The sequence below is a fragment of the Ambystoma mexicanum genome, chromosome 4q (assembly GCF_040938575.1).
Source record: "Ambystoma mexicanum isolate Mex_15411 chromosome 4q, UKY_AmexF1_1, whole genome shotgun sequence".
NCBI lineage: Eukaryota > Metazoa > Chordata > Amphibia > Caudata > Ambystomatidae > Ambystoma > Ambystoma mexicanum.
Window position 1 is genome coordinate 1,004,513,155 of NC_090928.1, and position 16,981 is coordinate 1,004,530,135.

Below are 16,981 nucleotides of genomic sequence, written 5' to 3' on the forward strand. Positions count from 1 at the left end.
GTGTGCATAGTACTTAAAGTAGGGTCACAACTCAGGATGATGGATGGAGATATAGGTGTGATGTGAGTACTGGTATGAGTAACATCCAATTGCAAGGAATTCACAAGGCAGCAACATCTGGCACAGTGTGGAGCATACGAATCAGGTCATTAGCTAGCGAGTGGGGCTATGGCAAATCACAATATAGCAATAGAATGGAGGCACAGTGTGTGTCATGATGCCTACCCCCGGGCATCAGACCAAGCCCATAAGCTCCGGGAGCAGGCATCCAGATACTTATTAAAACCCAAACAGCCCCGGCTGGGGGCTGTTTGAGTTCAGTCCTTGCACCTTAGGCGCCAGGCCATCATAGAAATCAGTCCTGGCGGCATAGGCGCCAGGCTCATATACTTTACTTACCTGATGCAGACCATGCTGCAAGTGGGTCCAAGCCAACGTGAGGCCTGGATGGGACTATTTTATTACAGGGATTATTTTTTACTCGGGCGTGGTTCTGGGGAACTTCTTACCTGGAACTACTTTGGAGGCTATTTAAACCACGCCCGAACAGCAGCACACCCCGCGCGTTATTCTGCATCCAGCAGCGTAACGCTCACTGTGCCTGCAGTCAGCATCCAGTCTTCTGCCTCGCCCACCTCGAATCTGGAGCTCCTAAAACAAAGAGGAAAGAAAAGGACAAGGTTAGAAAACAAACTATTTTCAAATTCCTCACCTGATTCCGGATCCATCTCGCCTCCGGACCTGGAAAGAACATCATTTCAGTACACGTCGCAACTCCAGCTGCAGCGCCGCGCCATACTCACCAGTCCTCGCAGCATCTTTCGATCCGGCGCTGACTCCATCATTTCTTCGCCGAACTCCAGCACCTGGGGGACAAAAGAAAACAACAAGGTGAGCCGAGAAACCCAACAAATATAACTCTTTTCACCATAGACTTACCTGATTTACCACCGGAGGCATCATTCTATAACTCTCCAAATCTTCATGTGCCGCACCTGCAAAGAGAGAGAAAACAACACGTTAAACACATGCAACATTTACCGGACAGCGTCGGGTAATACAGACTCTTACATGAGCGCCACCAGCTACCACGAGAGCATCCTCTCACAAACTCAGCTGCAAGACAAGGAAGGAAGGGGGAAACAAGAGTGAACATCGGACATATTGAACTCTATAAACTTGGTACTTACTGGCCCTCGCCAGGAACCTCAGAGTCAATACTCTCCGGAACTCTCCCACGCCTTCAAACCAGTGAAGTAACTGGCATCAACGTGCCCCTGCAATCCATGCAGGATGGAGAGCTCATCTTTCAAGAGTATAAGGAGAATACTTCTACGGGTCAAGCAGACAAGATTAGGAGGGCCAGTCCAGTCAGTCATCTCTGCACTACGCATCACGTTGGGGAAGACCGTAGCCGTCCGGGTCCGACCGACGCCCCTGTGGGAGCCAGGTGAGCGTAACAGTGTGGAACACACAAATTAGGCCATTGGCTAGCGAGGGGGGCTATGGAAAATCGCAATATAGCAATAGTATGGAGCTACAGTGTGAAACACACAAATTAGGTCATTGGCTAGCGAGTGGGGCTATGGAAAATCACAATAAAGCAATAGTATGGAGGCACAGTACGGAGCACACAAAATGGGACACTTGGTAAAGAAAGGGTCTGTGGTAGAGCACAATGCAGTAGTGAGGTTGCATGGAATGATGTACACAATATCGGCCGCACAGTAAAAAGGTAGGTGTGCCCCACCCGGGTTTAAAATGTAGCAGTAAGGGGCTGTATCGAAGAGTACATACTTTCAGAGATTTAAGCCATGGTAGACAAATACAACCTTGGTGGAGTTATTAAGGTTGTTGTAGCTTGGGGTGCGCATAGGACCAGTGAGTACTCGCTGGACGGGGTGTTGCGACATGCAATGTGAAGATAGGAAAGAATTGTAGAATAGAGCGAGACAAAGTCTTACCGCTGGATCGTGGGCTGGGCCAAATTTTGAAGGCATTAGGCAGGGGTTGTCTTAGTGTCAAAGCAATTGTTGGAAAACAGGTGGAATAATCGTTCTACGCCTGTCAGCGGCGAACAGGGGCAAACAGGGCCTTATGATGGCCTTGGGGATGGCCGGCTCTTCCGCCTGCTGGCGGATGTCCCTTTTCAAATGGGAACATGTTGCCTAGCAACAAGGGGTAAGCCTAGCCTCGCTTCCATGCCGCATCGCGCCTGACATTTTGATTCCAGGCAAAGACGGCGCGCGTGGTTGCGGGCTGGAAGGCAACTAGGAAGGTGTAAATTTAGCACACAAACGAAGCAGGCTGGTGCCTTGGCAAGGCACAATAGGTGATTCTCACCAGAGGGGCATGGTCACTGCTCTGATGCTTTGTCGCTTCGTCGTCCGCGACGCTGCTCATCAGGGTGTAGTGGTCAAATGCGCTGATCAGTAGGCAGTTGGTGGGGGGCCCCTGCCATCTCCCACACAGAATGGGCTAATTGTGTCCTTGAGTGTAGGGTCAGAGACCTTCTGGCACTTCCAACTTAGGTAGCATGCTGGATAGCCTAGCAGGCAACATAGGTTACTTGCATCAGTTAATCCTAGGTAGGTATAATCGTTGGCATAACATTGGTGTATATAATTTCCATTGTGATTTCCCATGTGTATGTTAACACTTGAAAACCTGATAGTAGCTGTTACAGATCATTATCTTAGTCATTGTACATTGAGAGTAAAATATTTCTGATTGATAAAGTTCAATGAGTACAAATAAAAGGGAAAAAAGAGTTCCCTATCAGGATTCTGGGTATTTCTGCAAACTAATTTTCATAGTTGTATTGCATGCTTTGATCTTTTTTACATGTCTAATTCAAGACATATTTGATCACATATAGACAGATGTTTAACAGTGGGTTATCAGATCCTGTTTCTTTCAGTATACAGAAAGACATCAAGCTCATTGGCTGTGTTCAGTACTAGAGTGCTTTACATAGCTTGCAGATATATTTGCTTCCAGTTTCCTTAGGGTAAATTCTCTGTTGCCCCCTCCTATGGATTGCTTAACATGGTCTATTGCCAGGAATTTTATGGTTTTTCTGTTGTCCATTTGGTGCATTTCGTTCCAATGTAATGAGAGTGGTAGTGTTGGGTCCTGACTTCAGATTATACTCAGGTGTTCCCGTATTCGGATGCAAAGCTCACAAATTTTAATGCATACATACATTTCTTACAGACGTAGATAATGACAGAGATAACAAATTTGCTGCAGCAGTTCATGAAATGTTTGATATCAATTGTACAAAGATTCATAACAGGTACATTCTGAGTGTTGTCAAGTACATGTGGACATATGTTGCAGTTAAGACTCCCTTAATCTTTTGTGCTAATTCTAACTAATTCCTAGTTTTTTCTGGTGTTCATTCATTGTGTAGGATGTTGGCCCTACGATAAATAATATTGGGTATAGCCTCAATATATGTATTAAGTATGTCATCCATTGCTAGTCGCTTACAGTTTTTCTGTTTAATAATTTTGATTAAATGAGTAAATAGCAAGTGATACAAGAAAAAGGTATAGAATTATGACAGGTTTTAACAGATTTAAACAAATATGCTCTCTTGGAGTAAAGTATCAATAACAGATGGTAACAATAAGTTAAATGAGAAACCTTCAAAGCGATTAAATTACTAGATGGATATTGAGACAGACAAGGGGGAGACAAGGACAAGGATACAAGACAGAAAACAGTAGGGAAAGAAAAGGGAAGGGACAATCAAATTAAGATGTACTTAGGATTGCTGACATAATGAATAAATACATTCCATTTTTTGTTAAATTTGTACAAACAGTCAGAGGAAGAAGCATGACACGTTTCAATCCGATAAGTGGAGCAAATGGAATTCCACCAGCAGTTAAAGGATAAGTTAGAAGTGTTCTTCCAGTTACAGGTAATATTATGGAACGCAATACTGCCAAATAGATGAAATAAAGTAGGAGATTCAATTTGTTGTATCATAGGGTTGACAATGGAGCCCATCCTAAGATTAGAAAGCGATAAAGGTTCTGTAAAGTGAAAGATCTGTTGCATGTGAGACCAAATCTTAGTCCAAAAAGCGAAGACATATTTATATTTGAAAATTAAATGAAGAAAATCAGCATTAGGTTCATGACATGACCAACAATTGTTGGGAGAATTATTCAAGGTTTTGGCAATACGTAGGGGTGTGTGGAAGGCGCGAAGAAAGATGAAAAATAGAGTTTGGGTAAGATTGGCGGAGAGAGACGTGGAATGACATAATTTCCGAATTTGGATCCAAAGGTCTCGGGTCGGTTGAAGGTTCAAGTCTGTCTTCCAAAGTCTGACCATGCTAAGGTTTAATAAATTAGGTGGGGGGAGGATCATTTAGGAATGCATAAAACTTGGCGGCTAATAGAAGGGTTGCTGATTAAGAAAGTCAGAAAAGGGAAAGGGGACTTTTGGGTCAAAGAAGAAAGGCATTTAATTAATGATTTGATAAGGGATGTGTGAAAGGGTAGATCAGATGGAGGAATAGTGTACTGTTGGCAATCTGTAAAAAGGGGATCTCAGCAGAGTTATGAAAGAGCTGTTTGATCAATTTAATACCTGAGAAGTACCATCTATAAATAGTAGTCGGGTTGGATCTGGTGGAATTCAGTTTATTAAACCAAAGGAAGATGTCATCCAGATTGGTTTTTGAGAAATAATTGGTGGGGAGTTTATTCCAGGTGGAATTGAAAAAATGTAAAGTAAGAAATGAGGTAATGTTGGGCCTAGAGGAGGACGTTTAGAAATGAGAGAGGGAGAGTGGAGAGATAAATCTAGTTTCAATATTTACCCAGAGAGGGGCAATTTCAGGATGGGTTTCAAAATGTTTAAAGATGGTTAATTTTTTTAGAATAAAGACTTTATGGCACAATTGGAAGTTAGGAAATTTAACTCCCTCTGAATGTTTAGGGAGTCGGTATTTACTGAAAGCGATGCATGGTACTTTAAGATTCCATACAAATTTAAGAAGAGAGTCAAGTTCTTTATAGATTGAGGAGTAAATTGCAGTGGGGATCATAGACAGAGAGTAGAAAATAATGGGGCCAAACATCAATTATATTGTATCAAGTCGTCCCAACCAAGATAAGAAAAGGGGGGGTCATCTTGAGACCATTTCTGTAACCTTTTCAAGTAAGAGGTTGGTATTGAGCGTAATAGTAGTATGTATATCTTTAGCAATTTGGAGATATTTAATATGAGAGGGTTAGCAAGACATGCTGAATTGTGGTGTATTGGTAGGATTACAGACATTGGTGAGGGGCCTCAGATTGATCAAAATGTAACTTGTAACTAGAGACCATAGAAAAGTGACTTATCGAAGTTATTAAGTGCTGGATGGAGGAGGCGGGGTTAGAAAGATAAGGAAGAATGTCACCAGCATAGGCCGTAAATTTGATTTCTATATTGTTAACGAAGATGCCTTTGATGTTGGAATTCATTCTAATGCTTTGTAGGAGAGGTTCTAGTGCAAGATTAAATAATAGGGGAGAAAGGGGTATCCTTGACGGGTGCCTCTTTTAATTTGAAAAGAAGAGGAGAGAGAATTATTCATTAGAATTCTATAGTAGGAGAAGAGTATAGGACTTTGCTCAGGTTAATAAATTAAAGAGAGAAGCCATGCCAAATGAAGGAATTAAACATAAAAGGCCAAGAGACACAATCGAAAGCTTTCTCTGCATCTAGTGCTAAGAGAGCGAGGGGATTATCTTAGTTTTGAGAGTAAGCAAGCGTGTTGAATAAGAGTCTAGTATTGGAGCGTGGTGATCTTTGATAAGACCAGACTGGTCAGAGTGTATGAGCCTAGGGAGGTTTTATTCTAATCGTTTAGCTAGGATTTTGGCAAGAATTTCTTTTTTTATATATTTTTTTTATTTGTGTTTAGCCAATTTAGGCTTTTACAAAAGGAGTACAAGAAGTCGGGAAGAGCTGAACATAGAAAAAAGAAAAGAAACTGTGGTGATTTTGTGGCTGTTTTCTCTCTTAGTTAGTCTCAAAGTTTGTAGTTTTCAATTTTCCAATGGCGAATTCCAAAATTTTTGTCGCCGCGATAGTCCATCTATTATTTTCGCCAGAGATGAGTCGAGATCACCAGGTCTCTTCTTCACGGAGATCACAGTCCGAAAAGAGTGGTGTAAGGTAAGTCTTTCGGGCTTCTCAGGTGGCTGGACAGCACATCATCAGATGTTTTCCGGGTTTTGGTTGATTGTTAGCAGAGCAGAGTCTACATACATTCGTAATTGATTGCAACCTGATCTTCAGGATTTCCCTGGTCTGAAGGAGATTCAGCCTGGCTCTCAAAAATTTTCCTCTGAGAGCCTTATCAGGGAATCTCTTCATGTATGTCATCAGTTCTTTTCTTTTTCGTGGTGCCAGTGGGAGATGGATCAAGAGTTTGCTTCTGGAAACTTGGTCTAACGTTTTAATCCAGTCTAATTCCTCCATTTTCATTTTTATTCTTTGGGGATTTGTGATCAGCGCATTTTCTGTACAGGCTATGCTGATAAGTAAGGTTTTTCTCTTTTCCATCCAAGAGTTTAAAGGCCTACAGGTGCCTTCGCAGACCTCTTCGGTGATCACTTGGTAGACTCGTGGACTGTCGGTCATCAGGATCTTTCTGTAGAGTTGCATACTACTATGCTCTACCATTACTTACAGCGAGAGAAGACCAAGCTCCCGCTGTATGGCTGCCATTTGGGTGGACTTCGGTACGTTCAAAACAGAGCACCAGAAGAAACCTTCCAGTTTAGGCCATATCGATGAGGGTAAGGCCAAGGTGGCATCCATCCTGTTGACAATTAATGGGATTATTTTTGAATTATAAAAATGTACGGCCGGCATCAGTGAGAACTTTCCATACAGTCTGTCCATTGCTCTAGTTTGAGCGGTAAGGATTCGCATTTTTTACCACAGTACTTGTTCCATCTGTACATCGGATTTCGAGGAGTCAATTGTTATGCCCAAGTATTTAAAATGGGTGACTGACTCCAGCTTTGCTCCTCCCAAATACCAACTTGGCTTTGTTAGTCTCCTTGGTGCTTTTTCAAGAATCAGGGTTTTGGTCTTGCGTATATTAATTTCGAGGTTGTTTTGATTTGTGTATAACATCAGGTTATCTAACTGTCTTTGAAGCCCCACCGGTGTTTGATCTAGGAGTGTCATGTCGTCTGCGTAAAGTATGCGAGATATAGCTGTTTTGTCAATTTTTGGTGGAAAAGCATGTACCGACTCTGCGGCTTCCTTGTAGTCATCTAAAAAGGTGATGAACACTGCTGGGGCCAAAGGGCAGCCCTGCTTGATGCCCCTAAATGATGGAATTTCGGCAGAGAGTAGGCCTTGTCGACTCAGGCGTACTCGCATTCTAGTGTCCGTGTGTAGTGCCATTATGGGTGCCAGCATGGATTCAGGGCATTTCCATGATGCTAGTTTCTCCCAAAGCTTTCCCCGATCGACCCGGTCGAAGGCCTGGGTGAGGTCTACAAAAGCTACATACACTCTTGGAGCTCCAGCTCTGACTTTGCTCTTGATGATGTTGAGGAGCATGATGTTTACAGAGGTGTTTGCATTTTTTAGGAAACCCGTTTGAAATGGATCCGCGCATCGGGATGTCATTACCCATTTTTGGACATTCGAGAGGAGTAGTGATGCGAAAACCTTGCCTGTCATGTCCAACAAAGCTATCGGACGGTAGTTGCACAAGTCTTCTCTTGGGCCTTTCTTAAAAATATGGACAACTACTGCTGATGTCCATGAAGAGGGTATTGATTTCGTGACTTTACATCGGGTGAAGATTTCAAAATCAGGGTCGTCCATTCTTCCGGATGGAGTTTTAAATCCAGGTTAGTTAGGCCGTCATGGCCCGGCGATCTTGATGATTTTCAATTCTTTATCACTCTAAGGATGTCATCTTTGTTGGAAAGGTCTTCCCAGGTTGCTGCGACCTGGTGTTTTTCTGTTTGGGTACAACCTTTTACCGGAGCAAAGAGCTTTTGGAAGTGGTTTACCCATTCAGTTTCACTAACCGCATTAATTAAGGCTGTGTTTGTTTCAATGCTGCTACGTGCGATAAGCGCCCAGAAGTCTTTTGTTTTTTTAGAATCCACGATCTGGAGCATTTTTTCTGCATCTTGCTGGTGTAGGTTGATACGGTAGGTCCTTAGCAATGAGCGGTATTTCCTTGTTGCGATCCGAAAGATTTCTCGCGCTTCTGGTGAGTTGTTCTTCGCTGTTTGCCTTTTGAGTTTCCTTAGCTCTTTCTTTTGGTCGGCCAACACCTGGTAGTATGTGTGTTTGCTTTTTTCTGGTCTTTGCACATGATTGATCTTGTATTTAATTAACAGTGGTTGATAGTTCACTGCCATCAATGTTTCTGCCTCCTTTTTGGTCGAGCTTTGTTGACTGTAGATGTTTGTTAATTCGGCAATATTGGAAGCCGTGAGCTGGAGTCGAGTTTGCTGCTGGTTTAGGACTACACTCTGGTTCCATCTGGGATTTGGGGTTTGAAAGCTGTTCCAAGACATGGCTAGGAGGTTGTGATCACTTTCACTTGTTCTTTGTACCTCGAAGGTAAGCACTTTTGATAGCATTGAAGCAGAGACAAAGATGTAATCAAGGGGTGCAGAAGATTAGTCTCTTTCCCATATTGGAATTGGTGAAGGTGTTTGGGAAATGGAGGCCGCATTGTGAAAGTTTCTTGAGGACATCAAATCGATCAATGCCATGCCTCTCTCCTCTGTGGACGATCTCGGAATCTGCGGGATGACTGTTTCATTTGCGATAGAGCATTTTGCATTCATATTGCCGCATATGTTGATGCTGGATACTTGGTAATCGACCATTAGCGTGTCGATTGCTGCTGCAGTTGTTGTACAGAACTTTTCTATGGTGGTCCTCTGTGGGTTCCAGTATAGTGTAAATATACCCAGCTGGCCATACCCAGCTGGCCATAAGATTCAGATCTTTTTTTATTAGGTCTACTCCAGACCTGGCACGTGTTGCTAGTAGGAGGCCAGATGAAGGTCTGCCAAGGAGGCCTCTTGTCACTGGAGCGACTATGACCGTGTATCCATCAAGGACCGGCTTTTGAACTAGCCAGGTCTCTTGGAGACATAGAATGTCAAAGACACCAAGATCTACGCCTCCGGGCTGAGTTAGATGTTGGTGGCGTTGGGTGTTCCATGAGCCAAATCTCAATGTTGTTGCCTTCGGAAGGTTCATTGTGCATATTGGCTCAGTCTCTGTGTTGCACAACGGGTTAGGTGGTTGCTATCTCCTAATTTTTAATTTGAAGGCTTTTGGCAGCCATCCCCAAAGTCCTTTCGATGTGGTTGTCGAAGTTTCTTTTCTTTTGTCTGGTCTTGACACTCCTAATTTGTACTCGTGCTCCCTTGTTCTGCTTTTTTTGTCAGGGGACTGCAAGGATCTTCGGATTTGGTCATCCTCGATAAGTTCAATCTCGATTTCCTTGTTTTCTGCTCGTATGTCGGGCGTATCCAGAGCTTGGTGTAGTTAGTTATGATTGCATGCCCAGAGTGTTTTTTTTGCTCCACCCTCTTGGATTCGTAGTAGAAAGGCCGACAGGATTTGTCCGGCGATCGGCCAGTGTGACAGCCCCATCTTGAGCTTTTGTAAAGGTATTCTGTATGCAATATAAATTTTTTTTTTATGTCCTTCTTGTTTAGATCTCGCTGAAGTGGTTTTGTAGGCCTTTGAGCTTCGAGTTCAGTGAGAAGGAAACCCCTTTTTTCCAATTCAGTGTACACCTCTATTTGGATGGGTTTGAGGGCTGCCGCTTTGATATGTAGGTATGCTTTTGCTTTTCCCTCTCGGTGATAGGGTTCTATTAAGAGAAAGTCTTCTGTTTTCAAAGTTCTTCTGTTTAAGATCATGTCCTCATTTTGAGTTGCCATTTGCTCTAGTTTGAACAACCTTGTCTCTTTGGGAGGATTCAGGCCTGGACTGCGGACAGGGTCTGGTTGTCGCTTACCCTAATCCCTTGTTCTATTTTGGTTGGTCTTTTGTTCGTGAGCTGCTTGAGAGTTCTGGACGTTCGCTCCATTTGTCTTCTGGCTTCTGCCCAGATTTAGATGACGGGAAATCCAACTGCTGCGCGGTCGAAGTCTGAATCGCTCGAGCCCTAGGTGGATAATCGTGAGACGGAATACGAGCTGGACTGATGTCCAGGATTTTTTCTTCTAGTTCGGGTGGCTCATTGACGCATGCTGAAATGTCTTTAAAGCTTGCCACTGATTGAAACCGTGTTTCTTGTGGAGCGTGGCGGGCAGCAGACACTGTTTTTGGCATTGGGGAGGTGTAATTTGGCTTCAGCGAGTCTGCGTCTGAGGTCAGGTGCTCACTTAGGTCCATCAGTTAGTGATCATTAGTAAAGTCCTCAGCTGTAATCGGCAAGATGACCAGATCAACACTGTCTGGTCTAGGGCTTAAATTGTCCTGCAGTGATGGTGGATATGTAGTTGACTTACACATGACAGAGGAGGTCTTTGGGTGTTCAGATATGCTCCTTTTTGTTCTACCAGCTCAGTTTGCCGGAATCTGCAGCACAACGTGTTTCTTTTTTGTTTGCATGAGTATTGTTTTTTTATAGTTGCATTTTTTCTAAAATCGAATAGTCGGTGGTTAAGTCTATAGATTCTTTTGTGCCGACTTTGGTTGAGTGAAATTTTTCAGCTAATTCACAGTTCGGAATTGATGGCAGATTTTTGTGAGACAGTGCTTGGCCTGATGCAGACGATGACTTGCCACTTGTTTGGATAACTAACGGGATTGAAGTCCACTGAGTGGCTCCGCTGGTCTGTTTAGATTTAGGAACCGCAAGATTTGTTATAAGTAGTGCCTGTGGCGATTTGGGCGTGTCTTCTCGTATGAAAACCTTTTCTTGTTCAGCTGAGGGACATAGTTTTCCTGCACTTTTTAGATCTTGAATTTTCTGATCCAGTAGAATTTGGTGCTCTGTTGCTTTTAAATCCATAGACGTGACATAACCTTCCAAGAAGATTAGTTTGGAGAGCATCATCGCAATTGTTGATGTTTGATCTTTCAACAAGTCATTCAAAGATTCGTACAATTTACTAAATGGGGCTAAGGCGATTGTTACCGTTGACATTATTGTCATCAGGACCGGCTTCTTTGAGGCTTCTCTTGATGGTGTATCTTGGGAGGTACTGTGTCGTCCATGTGGTTTAGGACTAGGCTCCAAAGAGATTCTGCAATCTAGGGAGCTTGGAAGTGTTGAGTGAAGGTCTCTTCCCACAGATCTGCCACCCCTAGGTATCCCGGTGGAACTGATCGTGTTATCCTCGACCCAGTCTGGAAAAGAAGCTGCTGGTTCAGTTTAAGCAACACCCAGAGCAGTGTCAGGCTTGTTAGCCGGAAAACTTTGTTGATCATTGGTAATTGCCAAGGGAAGAGAAATATTTTGAGCTGAAGGTGGAAATAGCTGCGGCTCAAATCTATCCTCTACTGTTCCATGATCTTTGAGGATGAAGTTAGCATTTATGGCGGAGTGAGGGGCAGCAGAACTACTATGCATTTGAACTGGCAGTTGGGATTTAACCCTGGTATATTTTTTTAACATTTTGTGGGATCCAACCCTGTTACCACTTACATTTGGGATTTAGCCCTGTTATTTTTGAACATTGCTGGGATCAATTCCTGTTATTACTAGTTTAAGGTTTAAAAAGACTGGGAACTAGAGTGCGCGCCTGACCTTTTCTTTTTTACTTATTGTTGGATAGAAAGTTTAGTTTAGTTCTAGATCTAAATATAGAATAAGCAGCTTTGTTGGTGCAAAGTTGATTAAATTTGATACGTTTAGCTTTCAGGGCTTTCAAGGTATTGGAATCAGGGTTGGCATAGTATCACTTTTTGAGAAGTTTGATAGGGGACAATAGAGTGTTGTGGGTAAGTTCTGATTGCTGTTTTATTAATGGCTGTATATTGAATTATGAACCCTCGGAGAGTGGCTTTGAAAGCATCCCAGTTTTTATGTATTGATGTATGTTCAGGGCGATTATTGAGAAAGAAATCGTCTATGAAGGACTTAGTTTGTCAATGAAGGATTTGTCATTAAGGAGAAATTAATTAAATCTCCACCTGGGACAAAGTTTGGAAATAGGAATCCATTCTGACGTTGTGGAAACTGGAGCATGATCAGAAATGGTTATGGAGCCTATTATAGATTTCAAAATAGTAGGAGTTAGTGAGGAATCAACAAAAATATAGTCTAGTCTAGAGAAGGATTGGTGGGGAGGGGAATAAAGCATAAAGTCTTTGTGTCTGGGTGGCAAAAGAGTCAATTAGATTTTGAAGTAGGTTTAGGAATTTACTACAGGATTTGGAATTAACAAAATTTGAGGTAGATTTACGATCAAGGTTAAAGTCAAAAACTTGATTCTTATCTCCACAGATAATACGTTTATCAGAAATCTTCTGTGAGAGATTTGAATTAAAATTAGACCAAAAGATGGGAATAGGGGCATTGGGACCATAAATATTGGTTATAGTAACAGGCAGGTTGTTAATGATTGCTTCTATAATGATCCAACGACCTTCAGGATCATTTTCTTCATTAATTAATGTGAAATGTAGATGTTTGTTGATTAATATAGTGACACCCCACTTCTTGTCAAAAGCATTAGAAAAAGGTGTATGGCTGTCCCAAGGGGCTCTGATCTTGAGGTTTTCAGTATTATAAATCAAGTCGGTTTCTTGGAGACAAACAACATCTGGTTTAAGCTTGCCAAGTTTGGAGATTATTTTATTCTGTTTGATTGGATGATTCAGCCCTTTGACATTCCAAGTTACAAACTTAATAGACATTTGCAATGATAAAAAAGGACATGGCGCAACAAGAAAAAACGCAGTAAGAAATAAAACAGTTATAAAATTAATTGATTGAGATTTACAGAATTGTAATACATCAAAAAAGTATACTTTAATGAATAATGTGATAACACTGGTGTATAAGGGGTAAAACATAAGTGAAGGGGCACAACAATAGTGAGGGAAACATGTAAGAATGAACAAGATGGCTAAAAGACATGATATAAGAATAAGTAATGACAAAAGGGTAATGGTGAAATTAATTAAATAGTATGTGAGCAAGAGTTTCATGCGGATACCAGAGTACAGAGACAGAATAAGCACAGGTGAGGAGAAGCGAGGAGTAAGAGAAGAGCATAATGTCAAAAATTATAAGAATTTGAACAGGTAAATGGCCAAAGGAACCATTAAGTAATGAACTGCAAGATTAGTTAAAGGATAAATAGTAGGTCGGATAAGGCAATGATGAAGTGTAGCCCACTTGCAGAGTCAGTCAAGTTTGTTAAGTTGAAAGAGAAGGATCAGTGGACTTTATAGGAGATCCCGATTTGTCTCTCAGATGGGTTGAGGTAGATGGAACGTCAAATGGGATTGAGGAGGTTTATCTGCTGCGCTGTACATGTGTACTTAATGTGTTGAAATCCATAGGTTTCCTGAACGTGGATGAAAGAAGTCGAGGGTCTGGCTTGGTAGTGTTGACCAAGGGGATGTTTGAGGTTGTATCCATCAGTGAAGTGTGAAGAGCTTGAAGTAGGTTGTAAAGATCGTTAGGGTCTGTGAATTCTTTGGTAGGTCCATCCGGGATGGTAATAATCATCCTTGCAGGATCTGAAAGGCCATATCTAATGTTAAGAGATTTCAGAAGAGGTTTCATATCTCCTCTTGGCTTGGGTAATCTTGAAAAGTTATGTGGAAATAAAGACTTTGTTACCTTGGAAAAGGAGAGTGGAATTCTTCCTGGCAATTAGTAGAATTTGGAGCGCTTGCTCTCAAGAAGCAAGCGATAAAGGGTATTTGTGAAGTGCTGTTGCTGGAGAAGCGGGGTCTAATTCTGTGAGCACGCTGTAGTTCTAGTGGGGGTGATAAAGTGATCCCTAAGGCGGATGGCATCCATTTGGTGAGGAAGTTTATGGGATCATCTCTTTCAATTTTTTCATGAATTCTGTAGAAGCACTGATTGTCCCTGCGATTTCTATCTTCCAATTCTGTAACTTCACTCTTCCACAATATCGACTAGTTTTTCCACTTCATCAAATCTGCCAGTGAAGATTTTAATTTCATGTTAAAGCCTTTAAGCTCATCTTGTATGGAGTAGGAGCGGGAATCCCACGTAGAAATAGAGGACCGGATATTGCCAAGCTATAATAAGGTATATATATAAGGGTTGCACCCTCGACTGGGTCATGGATCTTAACTGTGCTTCCAACATTATCTCAAATACTGCCTATCCTTGGACCGACCACACTTGCATCAAATTCCTTATCCCCACTACCCCTAACCCCAAAACCCTCACCCACGCGCCACCAGCCACAACAAGGTCCTCAAAAAAACGTAACGATGACAACCTCCGGCCGTACCTAAACAACCCTTGCCTATCTCCCCCCTTCTGTCAGGATCCTAAAGTGCTTTCAGACCTATTCAACAATACACTTGCCAATGCTATAAATGCAATTGCCCCAATTGAATGCAAGAAAGGAAAGAAATCCTTTCACTGTAACTCGTGATTCACTGTTGAACTCCAAACTCTCCGTGCACGAAAGCGTCAGGCACAAAAAAATGGCAAGTGGACCAAATTAATTAAATAAGAACCTCTTCAAACAGATAGCTCTCCAATGTAAACAAACTATTATTGCTGCAAAAGCAAAATCCTTCAACGAAAGGATATCCAATGCTAACTCGAAAGCCAAAGGGATTTTCACAAACTTTAACGAACTGGTCACACCTCCTGCTAACACAGATGTGATAATCAAAGACAAAGCCTGGTGCGCTAGCATCCAGTCTGCAATGATCAACAAAATAGAGCTTCTCCAACAAAGAATTCACAACCATTGCAAAGCCCTACCCAACCAGAAATCTAACCCTCTCGCACAAGCAAAGCACAGCGACCCCCACCATGCCCAATTCTTCTTTAGAGACACTACTCAATCCGAGGTCCTTGATCTCATCAAACACCTTAAACCATCTCTATGTAAAGGTGACATATGTCCTCCCAACATTATCAAGGAATGTGCTAACCAGCTCCCCCCGCTGGTCACTGCCTTCATCAATGCATCATTCAGAACAGGCTCTGTACCTAACAGTCTCAAAGAAGCCTAGGTATGCTCTCTTCTAAAAAAGCTTACACTAGACCCAGCACAACCCAACAACTACAGGCCTATAACAACAGTGCCATTCCTTCTGAAAATCTTGGACAAAGCAGCTCACAACCAGATCCAACTATACCTAGAATCCAATTCCATACTGGGAAAAAGGCAATCTGTCTTCCGCGTGGGGCACAGAACAGAATCCGCATTACTAGACCTAAAAAATCAAATCTCCCAGATCATAGACAAAGGTAAACCTGCCTTGCTCCTCCTTCTCAACTTATCAGCAGCATTTGATCTAGTTGATCATAAAACCTTAACTACCCATTTCACTCAGGCTGCCCACTTCTCTAAACATGCAGCTTCATGGATCACATCATTCCTCGAAGGCAGAGCCATGAAGGTATAATCTAACCTAGCAATCACTGACCCCACAACCATAGATTGTGGAGTACCTCAAGGCTCCTGTACAGCTCCCACCCTCTATAACCTCTTCACTAAACCCATCTTTGACCTACTGGACTCAATGGGTATAGCATACACTAATTATGCTGACGATACCCAAGTACTCCTACCACTATCTGGATCCTATCACCAAGACACCATGGCTTTACATGATATCTATGCCACCATCCAAGCTTGGATGGCTGTCAATGGCCTATGTCTTAACGGGGATAAGACTGAAATCCTTATCCTCGGGCAGAAAAACACACTAACTAAGCTAAAACCTCAACATGCCAACTGTAACATAGACAACTCCACCATCACTGTATCCTCCTTTCAGCACCAAACTTATCAATGCCATCAAACCCTACCTATCCACACCTAACAGCCTTGCAAGACCCATAGCAACAATAGGTGCCAAACTCGACTATTGCAATGCCCTTCTGGCCGGTACCTCCTCCAAAAACATACACAGACTACAAACTACACAAAATAATGCCTTACGAGCCACCATGAGCATCCCTAGACGAGACCATATATCTCAAGCCAGACAAACGGTGCAGAGGCTCCAGGTCAAAGATCGTATTACACTTAAAATCCTCACTATCACGCCCAGATGCATCAACAGTACTACTCCCACCTATCCTGCCAAAGCCATTTCCAGAACTGCATCAATGCGCCCCACCAGAACGCAGTACACTAACCAGCTACACATACCACGCATCCGTAGAGCGACAGCCGGAGGGCTTGGCTTCTCATACATTGCACCTAAACTTTGGAACTCCTACCTTCCCCCCCTTAGAGCGGAATCTTCCATCTCGGCTTTCCACAAAAATCTCAAGACCACCTTCCTGAACCAACAGTGTTAGCATGTCCACCACTCCTAACATGTACATTGTAACATAAATTGTAATTATCTTTTGTTAATTTATATTGTAATATATACAGAATTTAATCTATGTACATACCCTATATCTATCCTCTGTACTCACATGACAAATGTATAACTGTCGCAAATTGCTCTCACACTGTGTAACAAATGTCTTTTGATATTTTCTGTAACTAAGCATTTTTTTTAACAAGTGCCACAATGCCTTTTGGCTGATGTGCGCTATGTAAATACAAATAAAACAAAAAAGCTCCTGTAAAAAGATTTCCAAGCTGGCATAAAATGTTGTATTATCAGATACTGCCACCGTTTTGGTGATATCTGCCATATTTATAGGCGAAAGAAAGCAGTTGAAGATAATAATAGAGTAAAGAGCCAGCAGGAATTTCATTATAACAAAGGGTGAGGTATGCAATCAGTCATCGGGAGTCAGTAGCGAGCAGCTCTTGCTGCGTCA